Below are 26,644 nucleotides of genomic sequence, written 5' to 3'. Positions count from 1 at the left end.
AGGTGTTTTTTTTTTGTTTTTTTTTTTTAGTCATTAAAAATCCCTGTTTAGGGAAAATATCCTCCAGATGGTCTGTAAACTTACTTCCCTACAGGTTTAAGCATAAATGAGAAGAATTTAAGAGAGTACCTGCTTTAAATAAATTGAAGTCCCCCAAACTGGATAAATTTTATTGGGGAAAGTAGAGACAACCAGCAGAGGAATTTGTTAAATAAGTGTCAATTGTCCTTAAGGAATTTTGGGGAATAAGAGACATGGCAAAAGTTTAGAGTTGGGAAAAATATGATCTTCATATACATAAAGGATGTATTCTGTGAATTATTAATCTATGCATTGAGTAGAGATCCCAGAAAAAATTCTAGGGGATATTATTAAATAATAGTTTTTAAGGAGCACCTGGGTGGCTCAGTTGGTTAAATGTCCGACTTCAGCTCAGGTCATGATCTCGCTGTCCATGAGTTCTAGCCCCATGTCTGGCTCTGTGCTGACAGCTCAAAGCCTGGAGTCTGCTTCAGATTCTGTGTCTCCTCTTTCTGCCCCTCCCTCACTCACACTCTGTCTCTGTCTCTCTCAAAAATAAATAAATATTTTTAAAAAATTATTAAAAAATTGTTTTTAAGTGCTTAAAATTCAAGGAGAATGGGGGAAAAATGTTTATTTTCTGGATTATTACATATTAATGTACCATTTGATTTAAGAATGCAGATTAGAAATTTTGCCCAAGTAAGGGCTATCTTTAGAGGAAATGATCTTCAAATTGTTTTATAAGAGGATTTTTTTTAATTTAATTTTTTATTTTTTAAAATTTACATACAAATTAGTTAGCATATAGTGCAACAATGATTTCAGGGGTAGATTCCTTAGTGCCCCTTACCCATTTAGCCCATTCCCCCTCCCACAACCACTCCCATAACCCTCAGTTTGTTCTCCATATTTATGAGTCTCTTCTGTTTTGTCCCCCTCCCTGTTTTTATATTATTTTTGTTTCCCTTCCCTCATGTTCATCTGTTTTGTCTCTTAAAGTCCCCATATGAGTGAAGTCATATGATTTTTGTCTTTCTCTGACTGACTAGTTTCATTTAGCATAATACCCTCCAGTTCCATCCACGTAGTTGTAAATGGCAAGATTTCATTCTTTTTGATTGCCGAGTAATACTCCATTGTATATATATGCCACATCTTCTTTATCCATTCATCCACCGATGGACATTTGGGCTCTTTCCATACTTGGGCTATTGTTGATAGTGCTGCTATAAACATGGGGGTGCATGTGTCCTTCAAAACAGCACACCTGTATCCTGAGAATTTTTTAACTTGGCGGGGCATAGATTAGCTTCATAAAGTCCATAAACCTCCTGAAATTATGAGAAAATATTTCAAGTATGTCTAAGTACTTTGCCTAGAGAGAGAACCCATAGTTTCCCTATCTCAGCTTCTAACTAAAACAAGGTAAGAACTTTTCAGTTAAGTTCAGTAAAGTCTAAGAATCCTCATGGCAAGTAATATTACTTAGGTGATATTGGTTAGTCACAGGTCATGTGGATCTCAGAAACTACAATCTTCAGAGGGTTAGTTTGAGAGACGCTAGGACCTTCCAGTATTCCCTGCAGTGCACACAAATGACTGGCTGCAACTATAGGCTGGCATTTCGGTGATACATAAGGTACTGGCAGCACCACGTATTTATCACCTGTAAAGACACCAGACAGGGCATTTCTCATTATCCAAGAAGCTGAAAGCTTCATAAATCCCTCAGTATGATGATTCTTATTAGCGCTATTCAAACTAGGCTGTAAAGTGTCAGTACAATTGTTTTCACAAAGAAATTCATTAGTCATTGCACATAGGGAAATAGAAAAACTTCTTGGTAAGAATATCACTGTGAAATCATGTTTAAGACTTCAGTAATTCAATTCTGTATTTTTATTTCATTTTATTCAAAAATTTTAAATGTTTTTTAAAATTTATTTATTTTGGGAAAGAGACAGACTGTGAATGGAGGAGTGACACAGAGAAAGACACAGAATCCAAAGCAAGCTCCAGCATCTGAGCTGTCAGCCCAGAGCCAGATGTGGGGCTCGAACCCACAGATCATGAGATCATGACATGGGCTGAAGTCAGACACATAACCTACTGAACCACCCAGGTGCCCCACCAGTTATGTATTTTTTGAAGAGTATGGGGTTTATGATGGTAGTGAGGGAAATCCCCTATATTCAGTCATTAAAGCAGTTCATTACAAGTTAGAACCTCTGATTTTTTTTATTGAGATAGAGTTGACATATTTTATTAGTTTCAGATGTATAAGGTAATGATTCAACATTTGTGTATATTGTGAAATGATCACTGCAATAAATCTAGTTAATGTCTATCACTGTACATAGAACCTCTGATTAAAGATCTTAATTTTTGCAATTACTCGGACACTGGTTTAAAATGAATTGTCCTGTTCACCACAGGGAAGGTGGGTGGGGGAATGTGTCAATAAGTGATAGAGATTAAGGAGGGCACTTATGATGAACACTGGGTGTTGTATGTAAGTGTTGAATCACTAAATTGTACACCTGAATCTAATATTACACTGCATGTTAAATAACTGGAATTTAAATAAAAATGAAAACAAAAAACCAAATAATCAATCAATCAATCAATCAATCAGTAAAATTGTCCCGAAATAAAAATTGACATTCTTAGGGTGGAAAATACAATTTATAAGTCCCTCCAATTTGACATAAGGTAAATAAGGCACTTTTGAAATTCTATTTATTTAATCATCAAAACAAATCTGTGATGTATATACTCTTATCCCCATTTTACAGGGAAGAAAACAAGTCTAGTGTGGGTAAGTAATTTGCCTAAGAACACTGAATAACTATACCATGTTATAAATCCATGTTCCTGTCAACTATTCAGCTTTCTTCCTGCTACTCATGACTCTTTAAAGATTGAATTTAGGAGCGCCTGGGTGGCTCAGTCAGTTAAGTGTCCAACTTCAGCTCAGGTCATGATCTCTCAATTCATGGGTTCGAGCCCCACGTGGGGCTCTGAGCTGACAGTTCAGAGCCTGGAGCCTGCTTTGGATTCTGTGTCTCCCTGTCTCTCTGCTCCTCCCTCACTCATGCTCTGTCTGTTTCTTTTGTCTCTCTCTCTCAAAAATAAACATTAAAAAAATAACAAATAAAGATTAAATTTATTGGGATATATATATATATATATATATATATATATATATATATATCCTAATATAATGTTCAATAAAATGCATCCATTCTAATGGTATGATTAAGTGAGTTTTTGATAAATGTATACACCCGTGGAACAGCCACCACAATTGAGATATTTCCCAGGTCGTAGTTCTAGGATATTTATAGCATCCTCATAAGTTTCCTCCCTGTCTTTGTACTCAGTCCTGTCTCTACTCCAGGAAATCATTACATTTTTATTTTCACTTTTTACATTTTTTACATCTTTTACACTTTTACATCTTTATTGACTATAAGTCACACAGTATAAAATTCAGCTGTTAAAAGAGTTCGATTCAATGTCTTTAGCATGTTCAAAGAGTTGTGCCACTATTACCATATTTTAATTTTAGGACATTTTCATCATTTCAAAAAGAAACCCCTTACCCATTAGCAGTTACTGCCAACTCCACCTTTTCTCCCTAGCGTTCCCATCCCAAGCCCTCAATAAACACTAGTTTACTTTTTGCCTTGTCTGCACATTTCACATAAGTGGAATCATACCATATATGTTTTGGGGGGAGATAGGCTTCTTTCACTTAACATAAGTGAAAATTCATCCATGTTGCAGCATGTATCAGTATTCCACTTCTTTTGATTACCAAATATTCCACTGTGTAGATGTACCACACCTTATTCATCCATTCATTATTTCTTGGACATTGGAGTTGTTTCCACTTTTTGACTATTATGAATAATGCTGCTATAAACTATTATTCATAAACTATTATGAATAATGCTGCTATATATTTTTGTGTAGAAATGTTTTTGTTTCTCTTAGGTATGTACTTGGAATAGGACTTCCAGTTTCCTGTCCATCAGGTAAGGAGTTTGGAAGTCATCACTTCCATCCACACAACAGGAAAAAACTGAACAAAACAAAAATCAACAACTCTTCTTGGATGCATTGTAGAATGGAGGTCACAGGGCAGACCACTGCCTCCAAAATTGGAGAGACAGACAGGCAGATAACAGAGAATCACAATTAGTGAAGCAGACACGCATGAACTGAAGTCTCTGGGAACTGGTACCAGAGTGGGTAAACCCAAACTGTAATTGATGAATTGCTAGAGTCTCAGTGTGGGCAAGTTTGAAAGTTAAAAACGCCAAGAGAACCTAGTCTTTTTGTTGTTGTTGTTGTTGTTGTTTTTTAACGTTTATTCAGTTTTGAGAGACAGAGAGGGTGAGTGGGGGAGAGGCAGAAAGAAAGGAAACAGAATCTGAAGCAGGCTCCAGGCTCTGAGCTGCCAGTGCAGAGCCGGATGCAGGGCTTGAACTTGCAAACCGTAAGATCATGACATGAGCCTAAGTCAGCTGCTTAACCAACTGAGCCACCCAGGTGCCCCCAGGAGGGGCTAGTCTTGAAGGTCCTCACACTTTTGTAAACTTGACCTTCAGAATCCTGCCTGGTTCTCATAATGAAGACCATGGAAAACTACTCTCAGACTTCCAGCAAGGGGAGGAGCAAAGCAGCCTTTTCTAAATAAATACTCCAGAGAATTCTGTCTTAACAAGAACCGTTCTTAAAAGAAACTTTACCAGAGCCTAACCAACTGGGATTATACCAGAACCAAACAATCCTGGGAGGAATATGGAAGGGAAATACCCAATTGCAACCTGTTACAGCCTTCCTATGAGGAAGGCAAATGCCCAGCTCTAGTCCTTTATAGCCTTCTAGTCTCAAATAAAGGTGAGGGGGACTGAGAAGCACTTGTGAAAGTCATAGCAGGGAGCACAAGCTCACTGAAAGACCAACTCACAGTGAATGTGAAGTGATTTCTCATATGCTTTCTTTAATGCATAATAATGTAGGGTGTCTTTGCATGTGATTCTTGGTCATTTATAGATCTTCTTTGGAAAAGTATCTATCTATTCAAATCCTTTGCCCATTTTTAACTGGGTTAGTTGTCTTCTTATTAAGTTGTAAACTATTTTTCTATTTTCTGGATAACAGTCCCTTATCAGATGTATGATATCAGAGATACGACTTAACTAACATTTTCTGTGGGCTGTCTTTACATGTTCTTGATGGGATTATTTTTGGCACATTTAAAACATTTTGATGTCGTCCAATTTATGTACATATGTATGTTTATGTATATATGTGCTTGTGTATTTTTTCAAGTTATGCTTTTGGTGTCATGCCAATGAAACCGTTGTCTCATTTAAGGTAAAAGAGATTTACTCCTGTTTTCTAACAGGTTTATAACCTTGACTATTAGAATTATGTCTGTGGTCCATTCAAGTTAAATTTTGAGTGTGGTGTAAGCAAGAGAACCAACTTGATTCTTTTGCATATGACTATTCAGTTTTATTCACGCCATTTGTCAAAAAGAATACTCTCTTTTTATTAAATGTTCTTGACACTCTTGTTGAAAATCAGTTGCTCATAAATTTTTTTCGGGACTATTGGTTCTTGTCTATTTATGTCTATCCGTATGACAGCCCACACTATTTTGATTTGAATTCAGGAAATGTGAGTACCCCAATTTTGTTATTTTACAAAATTGTCTGGTCTATCTATCCTATGACCCTTGAGTTGCTATATGAATTTTATACTCAGCTTGTCAATCTTTTGCAAAAAAAAAAAAATAAACAACACAAAAAAAACCAGTTAAGATTTTGTAGATATCACATTAAGTTTGTAAATCAATTTGGAGAGTATTGTCATCTTGACAATATTGTCTTTTGATGCATGAGCATGGGATGTCTTCCCATTTATTTAGATTTTCTTTAATTTCTTTCCATAACATTTTATGATTTCCAATGCATATGAGTGTTACACTTCCTTGTGAAATTTATTTCTAAGTACTTTGTTTTTATAATGCTATTGTTGTAAATGAAATTTTTTCTTCATTTAATTTTCAGATTGTTCATTGTTAGTGTATGGAATTTTAGTTGATATTTGTAAAGTGATATTTTATCCTACAAATTTCCTGAACTCATTTATTAGCCCTAATAGTTTTTTATGTGGATTCCTTGGATTTTTTATGTACCTGATCATGTATCTGAAAAAAGAGATAATTTTCTTCTTCCTTGAAAATTTGTATGCCTTTTATTTCATTTTCTTTCTTATTTTCTCTGACTAGAACCTCTGGCATAATGTTTATTAAAAGTAGGACAGGACAACTTTGTCATGGTTCTGATCTTAGGAAGAGAACATTTTGTCTTTCATATGATTTTAGTTGTGGGTTTGTTGTAGATGCCTTTAATTAGGTTACGACTGTTCCCTTTATTGCTAAACAGTCGATGGATTGTTTTTCATTTTTTGCTTTGTGCTGTATTTCATAATGACAAAGTGCTAGATTTTGTCAAATGCTTTTTGTGTCTATTGTGATGCGTCATGTAGATTTTGATTTTTATCCTATTAATATGATGTATTACATTTGATTGATTTTTGTATAATCAACCAAACTTGCATTTCTTGGATAAATCTATGTGTTGGTTTGCCAGTGTCATATACATTTAATCATTTAATAAGTTCCTGTTCTTCAGACCAGCATAATATTCTTGAGATTCATCAATGCTCTTTCATATAACAGTAGTTCATTTGTTTTTATTGCTAATAGTGTTCTGTGATATGGGTAGAACATGATATTTTTCACCCATTACCTGTTAATGGCTATTTGGTTTGCCTTTAAGTTTTGGCTAGAATTAATGAAACTGCTATAAATATTTGTGTACAAGTCTCTGTGTAAATATTCATCTTCAATTACCTTGGATAAATACTTAGGAGTGCAATTTCTGGTCATATGGTATATGGAAGTTTACCTCAACAAGAAACTGATAAATTTTATTCCAATGTTGTCAATACCATTTTAAATCTTCACCAGCAGTATATGAAAGTTCAGTTGTTCTACAACGTTGCCAACACTTTTTATTATCAGTCTTTTTTTTAGCATTCTTAATGGATGTATACAATGTTGAAAACCTTTCCATGTGTTTATTACCCATGTCACTCACATATCTTCTTTTCCAAAGTGTTCAAGTCGTATTTCCTCTTTTTTTATTTTTTTCTTTGGATTCAAGTCATTTTTCACATATATGTACAATAAATATTTTTCCCATTCTGCCCCTGATGCAGATTCATTTTGCTAATGTCTTCATAAATCAAATGCTTTAATTATTATAGAGTTCAATTAATTAATATATTTAAACTTTATGATTTTTACATTCTGCTTAAGAAACTTTTGCCTATTCTATGTCTCCAAATTTTTATTCTATGTTTTGTTCTAGAAATTTTATAATGTTGGCATTAACATCTAGGTCTATTATCTATGCATTACATCTATTACATCTATTATCTAGCGTTTACATCTAGGTCTATAATTTTGGTATGCCATCTAGGTATGGCAGGAGATGATGGTACACGTTTGTTTTCTTACATATGGAATCTGCTGTTCTAGCATCCCTTGCTTAAAACACATTATTTGTTGAAAATCAATTGACCATGTATACAAGTGTAATTTCTTAGATTTACTATTCTGTTGCAGAAAAATTAGCTGAATATATCCCAAATATCTCGAAAAACATTTCTTACACCAATTATATCTTCTGCTATCTCTATTTTACTGTTGAGCTCACATAGTAAACTTATAGTTTTATCAAGAGTTTACATTGTCTCTTTGTTTTGTTTTCATTCTTCTATTGATATTTGCTTTCTGTTTACTATATATTTTATATTTACATATCTGCTGCTCTTTATTAATTTCTTTAAATCTGAGGTGCCACATGTTATCTTTTCTCTTGAGCATGAAAAAAAAAATAGCAGGACCTTTAAGAGTCCATTTCCACTCACTCCCTCATCCCTAGTACCTGTTGTTATATGTATTATATCTATATATATTATAAACCCCAGAATATAATGTTATAATTTTGGCTTTAAATAACCATAGACTTTTAAAGAAATTAAGAGGAAAGAATCAGCGAAATTGAAGACAGATTATTAGGAACTGCAAATGCAAGATGCTCAACAAACTCTAAACATGGTGAACGCAAAGAAAACTCTCCTGGCTATACCATAGTCAAATTGTAGTTTTCTTGCTTCTAATTTTCCTCGCTTTAATTTTCAGCTGCTCTGCCAACCTTTTAGGCTTTCCGTCTCATACCTCAGAAAACAACACTCCATCTTTCTGATCTACAAAGGGTTGAGAATGGACTCAGTTTAAAAAATAGCAAACATAGGTTTTACCCGAACTTTAGCCAAATCTTTTAGGTGTAGATTCTTCTCTGATCTCTGGCTGCATTTTTTCCAGTCCCCCTAGGATCTCCCTTGCATGTGAAGTCTAGCTATCAACCTGGTATTTGGGCAACTTAGAGCCAAAATTTGGGGGGGTTACTGGTGAAATCTGTGACTGTCAGGTTATCAACACCTGTTATTCTAGGTATAAGTACTATTCCCTGAAGCCTTGAGCTAGTAAGCTGCAATTTCCTGTTGCCCTTGGGTGTTTGGGAGTACCCTCTGTCAAAAAAGTGTAACTCTTAACTTTTTGGCTACAGTTTTTTTTAAAGTAAATTCCAGTGGCTTCCATTTTTGCAATGTCTTCTGGGAATTTAAGTAATTATTTTTATATTTGTCCAGTTTGTAAACTTCATATAGGTTCATATAAGTTATTAAGTATAACTCCAGGTAGTCATCGAGTTTTCATGTTATCTGGTTGACCATTACCAATATACTGGTGTCTGGTTAAACATTACTTGACCAAGTAATCTTTCCATGCTTCTTTTATGTGCTTCAAAAAATCTGTACCCCCTTTTTAAGCGTATCTCCCTTATAGCTACTTCAACATATATTGTTTTCATGAGGATATAAGCACCAAAGAATAAGCATTAAGTGTGTCTCATGTAACACTGTATGGCCAGCACACAGCACAGTGCTTAGAACATAATGGGTGTTTAATGCACATTGACTGAGTGAAAAAAATAAAATCTCTGGTGAACTATTTATAAAACTCAAAACTAAAATGATCTCTAGTCCCAATGAAGCAATTCCAACAAACATCAATGGTATAAAAACTTCTGACCTTAAGTCGCACTGGAAATTAAACACACAAACAAAATCCCACAAGAATAAAGACTAAATGAACTGGCTAAATACAGTCAGGATTTTTTCTTTTTTAACTTTGAAAAAAAAAAAACCCACAGAAGTTGAGACATACTTAGGAATTTGCACTTAGGAATAAGTAAAGGATGGAAATAAGAAGATAAAATAAAATGTTTGTGGGAGGACAAACATTTAATAAGAACATACTTCTTGTGCTTTAACAAAAACAGGTCACATTCATACCAGTAAAATTTGGAAATGTTTTCTGGACAGCTATGGAAAATGATCACAAGAATTCAGTTATCAATGTTCTTATAATGGTGGGGTAAGTGTGGAGGGCAAAAGTGCTACTTGCTTATGATTAAAACAATAAAACCAGAGGAAAACATAATCAGAACTAGTAGCTACACAAACTAAAATTATATGATGATTCTGTGATTCTATCTTTAGATATAGATATAGATATAGATATAGATATACGTATACATATACATATACATATACATATGCATATACAGATATAATTTATATGCAGCAGCAATCTTGGTGTTCCTTACAAGAATAAGTCAAGGCCCAAAGCAGGAGGCATCACAATCCCAGACTTTAGCCTCTACTACAAAGCTGTAATCATCAAGACAGCATGGTATTGGCACAAAAACAGACACATAGACCAATGGAATAGAATAGACTCCAGAATTGGACCCACAAAAGTATAGCCAACTAATCTTTAACAAAGCAGGAAAGAATGTCCAATGGAAAAAAGACAGTCTAACAAATGGTGCTGGAAGAACTGGACAGCAACATGCAGAAGAATGAAACTAGACTACTTTCTTACACCATTCACAAAAATAAACTCAAAATGGATAAAGGACCTGAATGTGAGACAGGAAACCATCAAAACCCTAGAGGAGAAAGCAGGCAAAACCTCTCTGACCTCAGCCGCAGCAATTTCTTACTTGACACATCCCCAAAGGCAAGGGAATTAAAAGCAAAACTATTTAATTGGGACCTCATCAAGATAAAAAGCTTCTGCACTGCAGAGGAAACAATCAACAAAACTAAAAGGCAACTGACAGAATGGGAAAAGATATTTGCAAATGACATATAGGACAAAGGGCTAGTATCTAAAATCTATAAAGAACTCACCAAACTCCACACCCAAAAGAAACAAATAATCCAGTGAAGAAGTGGGCAGAAAACATGAATAGACACTTCTCTAAAGAAGACATCCAGATGGCCAACAAGCACATGAAAAGATGCTCAACATCACTCCTCATCAGGGAAATACAAATCAAAACCACACTGAAATACCACCTCATGCCAGTCAGAGTGGCTAAAATGAACAAATCAGGAGACTACAGATGTTGGCGAGAATGTGGAGAAACGGGAACCCTCTTGCACTGTTGGTGGGAATGCAAACTGGTGCAGCCACTCTGGAAAACAGTGTGGAGGTTCCTCAAAAAATTAAAAATAGATCTACCCTATGACCCAGCAATAGAACTGCTAGGAATCTACCCAAGGGATACAGGAGTACTGATGCATAGGGGCACTTGTACCCCAACGTTTGTAGCAGCACTCTCAACAATAGTCAAATTATGGAAAGAGCCTAAATGTCCATCAACTGATAAATGGATAAAGAAACTGTGGTTTATATACATAATGGAATACTCCATGGCAATGAGAAAGAATGAAATATGGCCTTTCGTAGCAATGTGGATGGAGTGTTATGCTAAGTGAAATAAGTCATACAGAGAAAGACAGATACCATATGTTTTCACTCTTATGTGGATCCTGAGAAACTTAACAGAAGACCATGGGGGAGGGGAAGGGGAAAAAAAAAGTTAGGGAAGGAGCCAAACCATAAGAGACTCTTAAGAACTGAGAATAAACTGAGGGTTGATGGGGGGGGGGGGGGTGGGAGGGAGGGGAAAGTGGGTGATGGGCATTGAGGAGGGCACCTGTTGGGATGAGCACTGGGTGTTGTATGGAAACCGATTTGACAATAAATTTCATATTAAAAAAAAAAAAAAAGAATAGGTCAAGGCATTTTGGTCTGGGTTAACTCTATCCTTTTGATACTCTGATAATGGAGAGAGATATGTCTGTCAACTCTCCCTTCACTGAATAAAAGAAAAAATCAGAAATCACTTCTCTGCGCTTTTGCCACATTGGATAATCTGATACTAAATGAAAAGCTGTACAGTATAATAGAGGGGGCAATATGAAAGGAAATGAGAAGATCTGTCCTTAATGAACTGTGTGACCTGGACTGTTTCACTAAACTGTAAGACATCAGTGCTCTCATTAGCTGAGCAAGGAGACTCAACAAGAGGGCGTCTAAGATATATTCTACTTAAAAAAAAAATAATTTAATAATTTGTCGTTCAAATAATTTTCCACTTCAAGATCGCTCTGTGGTCAGGATGTAAGGCTTTACTGAAAAGATAAGTATTGGGATTAATTTTACAAATTATCAGATGGTAAATAGTAGCTTGCAGTCCTTATGTAGGATGATTTCATTGCATTGCATTTATTCATTAATTCGATAAATACTTAGTAAGTGTTTGTTATGTTCCTAGCTGCTATGTTAGGTTATGGATATAAAATGGTAACCAACACACTTCAAGGCCTCAAGTAAGTTATAAAGAAATAAGGGAGACAGGACAACAGAAAAATTCTGAACCATGTGAGAAGTGCTATGATTTGAATAGATGCAAAGTATTCTGAAAGCACACCAAAATTACTTCACCTGGTTTTCAGGAAGTTAGGGAAAGCATTTCAAGGTAGATGATATTTTCTATATGAAATTGTGCTATGTAATACATAGATTTATAGATGCCACTGAACAACCCCTAGTTTCAAAGTGATTGCAGTTTTGAACAGAAAGTAAAATGAAGGTAAATAAGGTATTGGATAAAAAGTATAAAGCAACAAAAAAGTTACCTATACAAATTTTCATCATTTTAAAAGAAGCAGAGGGGCGTCTGAGTGACTCAGTCGGTTAAGCATCTGACTCTCGGTTTTGGTTCAGGTCACCATCTTGCGGTTTTGTGAGTTCAAGCCCCACCTCAGGTTCTGTGCTGACAGTGCAGAGCATGCTTGGGATTCTCTCTTCCTGTCTCTGTATCTGTCAAAATAAATAAATAAAATTATTTTTTTTTTAAATAAAAGAAGCAGAAATTTCCTCCAATTAAAGAAGTCAAGGACATCTTCAAGAAAATTGTGACATGTCTACTGGTATTAAAAAGACAAGAGGAAGCATTCCAGAAAGAAGAGATTTATTAAGCCAAATTTCCAGAACCAAGGAGTGGCCAACAATGTCACTTATCAAATCCTATGGAAGTAGGAAATAGGATTACCAAAGCTTACAAATATGGGGGTTCAAGTGTATCTTTTAAATAACATTTATATTCAGAGATAAATGGTATCACCAAAGGCTTTCTCACTCTCTTCTCTTGACTCTCATTTTCTCTGATCTTCTATGCATGGTGACCTGATTCTTTTTTTTCCTATAAGCACCCCTAAGCTAACATCTTTAAGCCTTAGCAATGCGGCTACAAAATCATTTCTCTTTGTCTTTTACCATTCATATATAAAATATACTGAAGGCTTCTACCATTTCTTTGTTCATTACGTAAACTAATCAACATGAAGTATAAAATGGGTTACAATGCTTGGCCAGGCATGTCTGTAACCTTGTGGCCAGAGAGCAGACAGTGTGCTGTGACTGATGGTCCCTTTGTGTATTTATTTTTTTAATTTAAATTTTAGTTAGCATACAGTGCAATATTGGTTTCAGGAGTAGAATTCAGTGATTCATCACTTACATACAACACCCAGTGCTCATCACTACAAGTTTCCTCCTTAGTACCCATCACCCATCTAGCCTGATGGTCCCTTTAAAACTGGGAAGGAGTGAGGAAAAGTAGTTCTCATATGGGTTAGTGATTCTGGGAAACGAAAAGGTTATCCACTACTGTTACTGCTTTGAGGAGCTGAGAAAAAAAAATGGGTAAAAACCCTTATTTTCCCCCTTGCTACATGTGAAAGTACATACTGTCATGTCACTGCTTGATAAATATTTACTGGTTTTAAAAGAAACACACTAATGGTTTCCCTAAGTGTCCGGTATTCAATAACATTTCAGTACGCGACTACACCAAAACAAAATATTTAGGAATTTTATTCCAAAACATATATCCCTTGCCCCTCAGCAAATACAAACACACACACACATTCCAGAAGTAAAACAATTCTGATTTAAATTCCATAAATAATATGCGAGGTGATGCTGAAAAATCCTAAATATTGGTAAGAAAATTATTAGCACTTTTGAATGAGGACCACTAAAAATACTTAAGAACTTGATTCAAAAATGTTTTAAAAGACTTTTCACAAAGTAAAACGAAACTCTTAATTTTCTTAGATACAGCAATGTGTCTACCAAGGAAAGTAGAGTCAATCCACAGTAGTTTATCATAGGATATTTGTCAGGAACCACAGTTATTTGGAAAAGGAAAGGAAACAAAGTCCTTCAAGAAATTAACCTAGGTATCTTTGGTACTCATGTTCTTGGGTAATTGGAAGGCCTCACTCCGAGTTTTATGTCTTTAGATTAGCGTCCCTTGTGACAAACTTAACTTAGTCAGCTGTATGGATTCGTTCCAATAATAGATTAGCCAAAAATGAGAAAGCAGAGAACTCTGAAGTGGCAGCATAATGATAGCCAGGAGGAAGGACAAAAGACAACCCAACAATGACTGTAGAGACAAATGAGAATTGAAAAAAGCCAAATAGTATGAGGGCAAGAGGATGGTACCCAAACAGGGGCTAAGAGATGCCCTGTAAGTCACAATATTTGTCTGTGTAGAAGACACAGTCTCTGTTATTTAACTGTTCATTATTTAACCTCTATTGGTTTCCCCCAATAGAGGTCAAAATTTAAGAGCTTCTCATCAGATATTCTACTCCCAGTTATTTAATGGAGAGAAATGAAAACATCTGTCCACACCAAAGACTCACACGTGAATGTTATAATAGCTTGATTCCCAATAGCCTCAAATTCGAAAAACCTAAATGTCCATTGAGGCATGTAGGGTAAACAAAATATATCAATACAAGAAGAAACTACTCATCAGTTGAAAGGAGCAACTACTGATAGACCCCAAAATTTGGACAAATCTCAGAATCATTCTACTGAACAAAAGGAATCAGACACAAATGAATATATATAGTGTGATATCTTAACATAAAAATCCAGAAAATGCAAGCTAATCCAGGGTGACAAAAGGGGCACCTGGGTGAGTCAGTCGGTTAAGCCACCGACTCTTGATTTCAGCTCAGGTCATGATCTCACAGTTTGCGGGACTGAGCCCCGAGTCAGACTCTGCACTGACATTGAAGACCCTGCTTTGAATTCTCTCTTCCTCTACCTCTCTGCCTCTCTCTCTCTCCATCTCTCTCTCAAAATAAATAAATAAACTTTAAAAAAAAGTACAATAATTACTTGGGAAAAGAAGGAGAGGGAACATGTACTGGAAAGTGTTCAAGGAATCTTCCAGGGTGATGCAAATATTCTCTAATGATGCCGCATGGTTTACAGGTGTATACATCAGCCAAAAATTTATCTAATTGTATAGTTTAAATAGATCTTGGTTATTCTTCATAAATTCCACCTCAATAAAATCAATAAAAAAAAACAAGGTTTGCTGAAAATTTGTGAACTTTAAAAACTTTTAAAGCAGAGCACTGTTTAATGCCTAGTTACTACAAATGTTAAGTAGGTTTTTCTTTTCCTGAACAGTATTTGAGAGGATTCTTTTAATTTAACATTTTAAAGGCCAAAAGAGTAATTATTTTTAAAAATCTAAAGAGAAAAAACTAACAAGTATTGGTCACTTGTTACATATAAACATTTTACTTATGTTGTATCATATATTTCAATGTAATAGATGGAATTAAATCCACATTGTAAATGAAAAAAACGCAAGGCTCAGAAAGTTTATTGAATTTCCTCTGGGTCTCAGATCATTTAGACCATTGCCTCATATTCCTTTATGATTTGTTTATTTAACGTACTAAAGTACATATTACAGTCGGTAAAATGTACCCATTTTAAGTGGGCATTCCAGTAAGAGTTAATCAATGTAAGTACTCATGCAATCACTATTGCAAGCAATGTAGAAAATAGTTTCATCACACCAAACATTTCTTTAATGCCATTCTCAGTTAACTGCTGCAATCAACCCTAATCAATCATTAACCTGCTTTCTCTCATGATAGAATAGTTTGCAGTTTCTTACATGCAAATTTTTATATTTCTATGTTGAATACAAATTTTTTATTCAAAAAGAATATGAATAGAATTGTATTCTTTTGTGTTTGACTTCTATAATTCAGGGTAATAATTTCATGATGATTACATATTGCCATGTCTATAAGTAATTTGTCCTTTTACATTATTGAAGAGTATGACATCATAAAGATATACTGCATTTTTAATCTAGTCACCTGTTGGTTGGTATTTAGATTGGCTCCTGTTCCCAGTTTAGTACTATTACCAACAAAATTCTTATGAACATTTGAGTATAAATCCCTTTGCGCACGTATCTTTTTATCCTCTTGGTTAAATGCCTAGCTGTGCAATAGCTGGGTAATATTATAGATGTATGTTTAACTTGAGAGGAAATTGCCAAATGGTGTCCCAAAATGGTTATATTATTTTACACTTGCACCAGCAGTAAATAAGAGTCTCATATCCTGCAAATATTTGGTATTGTCATTAAAAAAACAACAGCAAAATGTAGCCATCCTAACGAATGTCATTTTGGTCCTGATTTACATTTCTCTGAAGTTGAGTACTTTTTTTTAATGTTTATTTTATTTTTTGAGAGGGGGTAGAGGCACAGAAAAATCTGAAGTAGGCTCTGCACTGACAAAAGAGACCCACAGGAGCTCAGACCTTCAAAAGGAGCCATGAGATCATGACCTAAGCCAAAGTCAGGCACTTAACCAACTGAACCACCCAATGCCCATCTAGCACCATTTTTTAAAAATACTTTCCTCATTCAATTATATTGGCATCTTTGTCCAAAATTTACGATATATGTGTGAGTCTATTTTGGATACTCTGTTATTTTCCACTGATCTTTATACTGATATCACAGTGTCTTGAGTAATGTAACTTTATAATGAGTCTTTAAGTCAAGTTGTGTAAGTTTGCATTTTTCTTTTTAAAATTGCTGTGACTAATGTGGGTCCTTTGAATTGCCATATAAATTTTAGACTTTGCTTGTCGATTTCACTGCAAAATAAGCTTGCTATAATTTTTTTTTTTATTTTTTTTTCAACGTTTTTTATTTATTTTTGGGACACAGAGAGACAGAGCATGAACGGGGGAGGGGCAGAGAGAGAGGGAGACACAGAATCAGAAACAGGCTCCAGGCTCCGAGCCATCAGCCCAGAGCCTGACGCGGGGCTCGAACCCACGGACTGCGAGATCGTGACCTGGCTGAAGTCGGACGCTTAACCGACTGTGCCACCCAGGCGCCCCAAGCTTGCTATAATTTTGACCGTGATCTAATTGAATCATTAGATTGATTTGGGGAAAATTCATATTTTAACAAGGCTTCAGCCTTCCACTTAGCAAATGTCTTTCCATTTCTTCCATCTTTCCTCAGGTTGTATTAAATTTCTTTCAGGAATGTTTTATAGTACTCATTGCATAGGTCTTGTACATGTCAAATTTATCCCTAAGTATTTCATGTCTTTGATGCTTTTGAAAACAAATTTTATTTTTTCTTTTGTGTTACAACTTTTTGTTATTTTATAGAAATGCTATTGATTTTTATATACTGGCCTTTTATCCTGACCTTTCTAGATTAGCTTATTAGTTTTAGTTATTTTTTGCAATGCCTTAGAATTCTACATAGATGATCATGCCATCTACAAATTAAACAGTTTAGTTTCTCATCCATTTGATGTGCCTTTTGGGTTTTGATTTTTGGCCTTATTCTACTGGTTACTTTTTATATATTGTTTGATTCAATTTGATAATATTTTTTAAGGATTCCTACGCTTTAAAAATATGCAACATTAAGTTATATTCACACTCATTTGAAACAACTTATTACATGCTCCCTTGTGATGTAGATGTGGTGTCTAACAGGTGTTTTCAGATGTGACTAAGGCAATATTGAGTTGAGGATTCATTTTGTTTGAGTTTATAGCTAAATACTTTTATAGTTCACTTTCATTTATAGTTTCCTTATTGCAGGCTCTCCTGATGTAGGGATACTCCTCTGTGCCAATGGACCCAACTTTGTGACCTGGCTGAAAGGTCTATTATGACATGATCTTCTTCTGACTTTGGTAGAAATTTGCATAGTGGAGGAGAAAAGGTTTGAAATGCATGGAGCCAGAAACTTATATGTAAAAAAATCTTTCCAGCAGCACCTGGGTGGCTCAGTCAGTTAAGCGTCCGACTCCCAATTTCAACTCAGGTCATGACCTCACAGTTTTGTGAGTCCAAGCAAGCATTGGACTCTGCCCTGGCAGTGCAGAAACTGCTTGGGACTCTCTCTCTCCCTCTCTCTCTACCCCTCCCCCACTTGTGCTATCTCTGTGTCTCTCAAAATAAATAAACTTAAAAATAAATCTTTCCAAATAGAAATATTTGGCACACAATATATTTCTTCTCTGAAAACTTGCTGCAGCAAACTAAGAACTTAGGCCTTCCTGATGCCCCCAGAGCTCATCAAAGTGTTTTGAGAAAGAAAATTTCCTTCTTAAGGAGATCTCTAGAGTGATATTTAAAGGCAATAAATATTTTTTTACACCTTTTTATGTTTGTATGAGAGTGTGAGAAGTAGGGCTTACAAAGTGATGAACTATACATAGTGATTAAGAACACAGAGTTTTGAATCATATAAACCTTAGTTGGGATCAATCTTATGTTGCTACTTCTTAATTATGTGACATTGAGCATGCCCACATGAAATTTCATCACCTTCTTAATAAATTGGACATAAAAATACCAATCTTTCAAGTTTATATACATATATATATATATATATATATATATATATAAAATACATAGGTTAATATATAATACTTATTATATATAAACTTGAGAGATTGATATTTTGTCTCCATGGTATTGATATCCTATTGAAAAAAATATATATGGCATTTATTACTGTGCTTTGAATTATGATGGTTATTGTTATGTGACAGGGCCAAGATATTAAACTATAATTAACACAATCCCCTTCTCCCTCCTTTTCTATAAAGCATAGTTTCTGATAAAGATAACTTATGCTTTGTGAGCTGGTAGAAGGTGAGGATACAGAGTGAGGAAGCCAAATCCCAGAAAGTGTAGACTCAGAGAAAGAGTAAAAAAAAAAAAAAAAAAAAAAGAGTAAGAAATGTGTGCAACTGTAAGGAGGCTGACTTTTGGAGGATAATAATGGACAAGTAGGATTCTTAGAAAGTTTTCAGTTTGATGTGTCATCGAATCCCATTCTCATTGTCTTCAAAAGACCCCCATTAAATGTTTATACTCCTCTTGAAGCTTTTTTTTGGGGGGAGGGGCAGAATTGTGTTTATTTTTAGTGTGACTCTTGATGAGCCTGACTTTAAGGCAGGGACTGGAAAGTATAAATGTATTTAATTTGCAGCCATAATCAATTTCAGTAAAACAGAAGTGTCAGTGCAAGGCCAAAGGAAAGAAAGCATTGGGGAAATCAGGGAAAAGTAGGCTGAACACATGGACCTTCAGCATATCAAATGAGCAATAATATTAAAAAATAAATTTAAACAGGTAAAACCCTGGGAACAGATCCTAGACAGTCCTGAAGCCAAGGGTTATTTGTTAAAAAGCCACAAATATGATGTTTGGATACTTCAGTTCATTTTAATTCCAGGGTGTCTCCTGAGATGTTTAGAAACTGAAGATTCTTGAAGAAGCTATCAAAAGAACAGAAGACAAAAATGCTAACCACCAATCACTTAAAAAAAGATAAACTGTGACCAGAGGGAATTTAGAAACTCCAAAATCCTGTCTCCAGACAGTTTAATGCTTTCATTTTTTTCAGTGACACACTGGAAAGCTTTCACTGCTAAATCTATCCAAGACTGGAAAATAAATCAAGAGTTGTTTACCAAATTAGACACAATGTGCAAGGCCTGGATGTGATGAAGAAACCCGTGTGGAGAATAATCCTAGCACATTGGTTCCCATTTCACCGGATTTTGAAGCTATTATAAAACCTATATGTTTTTTGGAGGGTGCAGCACATTTCATATGGATAGAATATACAAAAGAAATGAAAATGTAGGAAGAATTAATAATGGCAAATATCAGCTTTTCACGCTCACTGTGTGTTATTTATTTTACATACTCTGTTGTCAAGCATCGCAGTAATTATGAAGATTAAGAATTATAATGCCAATATTACATATAAAAAGAAGCCTGAGTTTAGCTCTATTAATAGAGCTAAAATGATCTATGCAAGTTTATAGGTATTGATGAGACAGATCTGCTTGGCTCCAAATCTCATGTTCTTCTCAACTACTGCCTACAGGGATGGTCAATGTACTGGACTCCTTTCAGAGTTGTCTAACTCACAGCGACCCCCTAATTGCCTTCCCCTTGCAACGCATACATTCTTACTTGGTCTATACTGGTTCTTCTCGAAGTCTGCTTTTTTAGACGATGATTCATTTCACCACTTCATGCACACTAATGCCCTCCTTCTGGCCGGGTTTTACTGGTCCAGAGGTAGGCACCTGATACAAGCTGAGATAATTATAGTCTTTCTCTGGCTTTTTAAAATGAAGGACAAGTAATAGCATTAAGAGCAACATGTATGGCTTTGTAAACTGGGGAGCAGAGGACACCAAATTGTAGAGAAAAAGGAGAAGCATATGTACAGAGAAAAATAGAGGGGAGAAAGGGCCATTTCTGCCTGCGCTCTTAATAGTTTCTATTCTCAGAACTCAATTCCAGTTCTTCCTGTGGCCCAGTCACACTCTTCCTGTTGAGTTCCATGATGTTCCTTCCCTTGTTCCATTATGATTTGTTGTCCTGTTTTGCTTCAGTTAGTTCCAGCTGGCTTTCCCTCCTTGGAACCCAAGAGTTCTAACACCAAATAAGCCAGAGTTGATTTTCATCAGAAGGATAAACAGGCAAGATTTCACTGGCCTCAAAGATCAAGTTGACCCTCGTGGCTATGTCCTTCTTACAAAGATCTGGGTAGATCTCTCTCTGTATTTCTCTCTGTGAGGCCCCTAAGGCCACACATTTGGCTTCACCCTCTTGCTGAGCAACAAATCTCTTTTTGGAAACAGGGATTTTAAAACACCTAAACCAGTCATGTAAATGAGTACCATTAAGACCCACACTTTGGGTCAAACAGACCTGAACTTTAATTAAATCCCAGATGTTAGTTTCCTGAGTGATCTTGGTAAAATCACTTAGTCTCACTAAATCTCAGATTTTTTTTAAAAAAGGAGATAATAGTATGTATCTCAAATTATGGTTGTATGTGTTAGAAACAAACTGTGTGAAGTGCTTAACACAATGTGTGGCATATAGTAGGCACTCAATAAATGCTATTTTTAAATTGTCACAATTCTGACCTTATTATCCTATCACTAATAAGTAACATTGCCATGTATGTAAATTCCCTACATTGGTTTTCTATATAATCTTCCTTTATAACAGACTCTTCCCTCCTTTCTTTCCTTTTTTTCCTTTCTTCCTTCCTTTCTCCTGCCTCAAACATTCTTTGACTACCTGAAGCACAAACTAAAGACATTGTTGCGGCCTCCAAGGGTTACAGTCTGGTGGAAGAAAGGTCATGGCCACGCAACAGCACAGGCTGCGTGTAGCAATACAGGACACAACATGCGAACATCAAACTCAGACTGGGGGTCCGGAAAAAATTACCTGGTGCCCCAGTTCCCTGAGTCACTGTTTAGAAAAAATCTTCCCAGGAGAGTTGTTATATCTGCTTTCAGCCTCACTATGAGCGAGAAATAAAATTCTTTTCTGTTCAGTGATTAAGATTTGGGGGTTCTTTGTCATAACAACTAACGTTAATTGTATTAACTAACTTAGTTCCCAAGAACCTGAACCCTATCTCTGAACACGAGGCCCCAGGCTATGGATACTTTGCGGGTAGACTAGACTCAAGAATCACATTCCTACACTTTGTTGCTGCAAAGGTTGTTGATTCCACACAGCTTGTCTTACTTCCTTCCGTTTTACCCATCCCAGTTTGCTTTTAATCACCACTAACCACACCTGTCCCCCAACACAAGCCCATGGTGATATCTGATGGTATCATCTGACACTCTTCACAGTGTCAGTCTTGTCTCTAGCTGCTTAACTATGCTGAGCCAATGGGGAGAACAAAGTCTCTATTGAAGAAAGGGCAGCTTTAACTCCACATTCCCACATACTCCAGGTCTCCATTTCTCTCTTTAACCTTCTCCTAATTCTGCAAGGATGTAAGTCATCCTTACTCGCAGTGACACTTTGTGAGTAGGTTTAACAGGAAGAATCGCTTTTGTTTGGGGCAAGCACAGACCTTATTTTTCTGATTTAGTGTTTCCTAATTCCTCTCTACTTTCACTGGCACAATCTACAGTCTTGATCCTTCCTCTACTCTCCCCATCATCCCTCTTTACCTTCCCTCCTTTACCCACATGCCATCTCTACACCACACACACCACTGTCCATGAGCTTCCTCCTCATGGTAGAACTTTGCTGTGTCCTATATCCCATTCCACAGGACTTGGTTCAGGTTTCTCCGTCAGCCTTTTTTTCAGAGTCTTTTCCCTGGGGCTAGATCCAGTTCTATGAGTTAGGTCCTGTTAGAAAAGGGAATCAGGTTCCAATGGCCTCAGAATTCTCCCAGATTCTGCTCTTCTGAATATTTTGTTTGCATTAAGTAGGCTCCACACCCAAAGTGTGGCCTGAACACACAACCTTGAGATTAAGAGGCACATGCTCTATCAACTGAGCCAACCACGCATCCTTATTTTTACCCATTTGATGGGGTGCCCAGGAATCCTCCCTGAAAGCACACTTGAACTAGATGAACATTTGGGACATGGTGCTTTGACAAAGTTGGCTGTCCTTACTGGATTTTTTTTATACTATGCTTCCATCATTTTGGCTTTACCATCTAGTTTCAGCATACCTTGCACATAGGGTTGTTTACATTATGACTGCCTCTGCACAGGAGTAGATGATAACTATCAATTCTGACACAGAAGCTAAGTAAGATCTCGGATTTTAACTCCTTCCTAACTTGAATGCTTTGAATTTGGAGTCTAATTTTATAAAACTGAAAGGTGACTTAAAATAAAGCTTCTTTACACGGGCTTGATCTACCTTTACAATCTTAAAATTTTATTTTTATTCTTGCCACATTTTTTCTGTATCAAAGTAATATAAACACACTTCAGGGAAGAAGCAAATAAATATTCAATCTCAGTACTCTGCAAGAAATATTAGCATTTTTCTACTGTTTTCTTTTTCCACTTATTTTTTATGAATACAGATGTTACAAACAGAATTACGATCATAGTTGGTATTTTTCTGAAATTTTGTTGTTACTTATTATCCTACCCCATTTGGAATTTTAGTTATTTGACTATTCGCTCTTTAACCACCTTTTGCTTAAATGCTTGAGTCAAGAGATACATAAGTGACTTTTCCTGAGTGACTTTTCTTACTGATTTCAGTGGCATCTAAATGTCCAGTAGGCAACATTAGTTTATCACTAAAGCTGTGAGAGATAATATTTCTACCTCCCTCAAAAAAATGACCTGAATAACAATGAACTAACTGCCAGATGCAATAGCACAGACCTTTATCAGATGCTCCATGGAATTTATCATCATGATCAGTCTTTCCTCCTTTCTTTTCTTCTTTTTTCTTCTCTCCCATCTTCCAGCAGTAGGTACTGTGCCAAAATATCTGAGGATACAGAGACGAATAAGATAGAATTTACACAAAGTTTTAACTAAATAGAATATTTAAAGAGAATCTAAATTCACAATTTTCAACAAAAGTTTTTGAGAAACTAGATGACAACCATAAAAATTTAATTATAGCTATACTCCATCATAATACATTACAAATGAATTTCGTTTCCAAAGACACCATTGAAAAACCAGCATAACAAAGAAGATCAGAATTATTCCAGCTATGGAGGAAGACAACAATTTCCAAAGACAGAGAACCTAAGTGAGAAAGAACAGCCCAGTCTCTCAGTTCACAGACCTGAACTTCCTCTTCTGGAAAACCTTACCAAACCCTGTCTTCACGCTGCTCTTGGGGTTTTTTCTAGGCATCTTACTCTCCCATTGGATCACCTTCGACAGACCCCTGTCACCTCATTCACTAAAGCGCCGTGTTCTCAGCAGTCTTTCTTGATCTGGTCCTTCTCTACCAGAGCAGTTTCTCTCTCTCTTGCCTCCTTTGCCACTCCCACTCAGATCTAAAGATCTAGGGTTAGGAGGTTGCTGCAAGGATTAAATTGATTTAGACATTCTAACACTTCAAGTAGTAGCTGGTGCATCAAAAGCAATGCAATAAATGTTACTGTAAACACTCTTCACACTACTCCTAGTTTCTCTTAGCACTATTACTACCACTACCACTGCTTTCACAACTGCCACTGCTTTTCCTCCTCCTCATTATCAGGATTCTGACCAATGACGGTTATGATTATGATTTGCCAGATCCTATGGCTAACACAGGATGAGTATCACCATCCCCATCTCTCACCCAAGGAAATGAGACTGGGAGAGTTTAAGTCAATCGCCGAAGATTTAAAAGTTATGAAACCAGAACTCGCATCCAGACCGTCTGACTTAAAACCTTGCTTCCTCTTTCATACCCTAATCACTTCCAATTAGAAGATTGCATTTTGTGAATCTTCATTTTGTAAACAATGAACTTGGAGAACTTAGAGAAGCACATCTGAACTACATAAGTGGGATTATGCCCATTTCTGAAATTAACAATCAGAAAGTAAACTGAACTGGTGTCAAGTATTCGACTAAAACTCAAAAAAGCAAGGCGTATCCAGAGCCAACATGAGCAGCTTGGCCTCTCATATTCTGAATTTTTGCCATTGTTTAAAAATATAAAAACAGAATGTAACATGTTGGAAGTAAAATGTCAGCCAATGTCCTTAGTCAAAACTGGGAATTACTTTATTTTCATAATGTTCTAAAGATGTTAGGCAAACATTATGACCTAATTAATATATTATTTGATTTTTTCATATTGGGCATCAAAATGTATAATAAGATATTTTCATTTAGAAGGCATACTCATATCAAAATATCCCTGAATTGTTATTATGCAATGCTTATAAACACTGTTACATATATTCTGTATAAGGAATTATACCAAAAGCATGCATATTTCCTTTTTTTCTCTTTCAGTTTACCATAAGCAAATTTAATTTTGAATTGTAAGCATAGATTCCCCTCGAGACCAAACTGCCTATTTTTAGATCCAGTATTGTTACTTATGGATGTCTACGTATGCCATCATGATTGAGAAAAAAAAATCCATCACACATAACATTTTTTCTATTCTAAGACCCATTTTTATCCTGGAAGTTGAGTTTGTATCCAAGCACATATGACATAGAGAAGGCCAGTTGCACATATGATTTTCATCCCTAGCTCTGACCCAAATCTCTATTCTGTCTTCATCCTATAGTAGGTTCCCTGGACCAACTATTTAACATATATTTTAACACTCCCTCCTAAATGGAAAAGCAATATGTACTTCTGTCAGAAGTTTTGAGAAGGGAGAGAGAATGGAAAAATGACAGAATTATAAACATGCTAATATCTTCATCTTATACAATAGGAAGTTGAGAAATACTGCCTAAAATTGATAGAAAAATAAAGATAAGATTTAATAATATACTAGCAAACTGAATTTAACAGCACATTAAAAGGATCATATACTGTGACTATTAATTGGAGTTCTTCAGAGAAAGAAACCAATAGGATATATATCTGTATGAGAGGAAATTATAGCAAATGGCACATATAGACACCAAGGAGTCCCAGAATCTTCCATTTGCAAGCTGCAGAATCAGAAAAGTTGGTAAAGTAATTCAGTCCAACTCCAAAAGCCTGAGAACTGGGAGGGCCAATGTCCAATAGCAGGAAAAAAATAGATGTCCTAGCTCAAGCCAAGAGGGCAAATTCATCCTTTCTCCACCTTGTTGTTCTACTAAGGTGCTCAACAGATTAGATGATGACCATATACATTGGTGATGGAGACCTTTACTCAGTCTATCAATTTAAATGCTTAACTCCTCCAGAAACACCCTCACAGACACACCCCAAAATAATGTTTTACCAGCTATCTATAAATCCCTGAGACCAGTTAAGTTAACACATAAAGTTAACCATAACAATGACCAAGTAGAATTTAACCCTGGCATGCAAGTATGGTTCAACATATGCAAATCAATCGATGTGATACACTACATTAACACAATAGAAGAAAAAACCCCACATGATTATCTATAAGTGCATAAAAAGCATTTGACAAATTTTAACACCTTTTCATAACAAAACTCTTAACAAGATAGCTATGGAAGGAAATTACCTCACCACAATACAGGTCATATATGAAAAGTTCAGAGCTAATGTCATAGTCAAGAGTGAAAAATGGAAAGCTTTCCCTCTAAGATCTGGTACAAGGCAAGGATACTCATACTCTCCACTTCTGTTTAATACAGTCCTAAAAGTCCTAACCAGAGCAATTAGACAAGAAAAAGAAATAAAAAGCAACTAGATCAAGATGAAGTAAAATTATCTCTGCAGATAACTTGATCATATATGTAGAAACCCTGAAGACTTAATAACAACAATTTAAAAAAAAAAACCTTAGAAATAATAAACAAATTCAGTGATGTTACAAAATACAAAGTCAACATTCAAAAATCAGTCATTTTTTAATGTGCAAACAGCAAGCTATCTAAAAAGGAAATTAAGGAAACACTCATTCACAGTAGCAACAAAAAGAATAAAATACTTAGTAATAAACCATGGAAGTGAAAGACTTGTTTATTTGTATAATTTGGAAATGATAAAGTACATTTGAAGGAAATTAAAGAAGACATAGATAATTAAAAAGACATCCTGTGTTCATTGATTGGAAGAATTAATATTATCAGAATGTTCATACTACCCAAAGTGATCTAGAGATTCAATGCAATCTCTATCAAATCCCAAAGGCATTCTTTATAAAAGTAGAAAAGACAATTCTTTTTTTTTTTAATTTTTTTAATGTTTTTATTTATTTTTG

The sequence above is a fragment of the Neofelis nebulosa genome, chromosome 10 (genome assembly GCF_028018385.1).
Source record: "Neofelis nebulosa isolate mNeoNeb1 chromosome 10, mNeoNeb1.pri, whole genome shotgun sequence".
Lineage (NCBI taxonomy): Eukaryota > Metazoa > Chordata > Mammalia > Carnivora > Felidae > Neofelis > Neofelis nebulosa.
Note: the sequence above shows the minus strand (reverse complement) of the source record.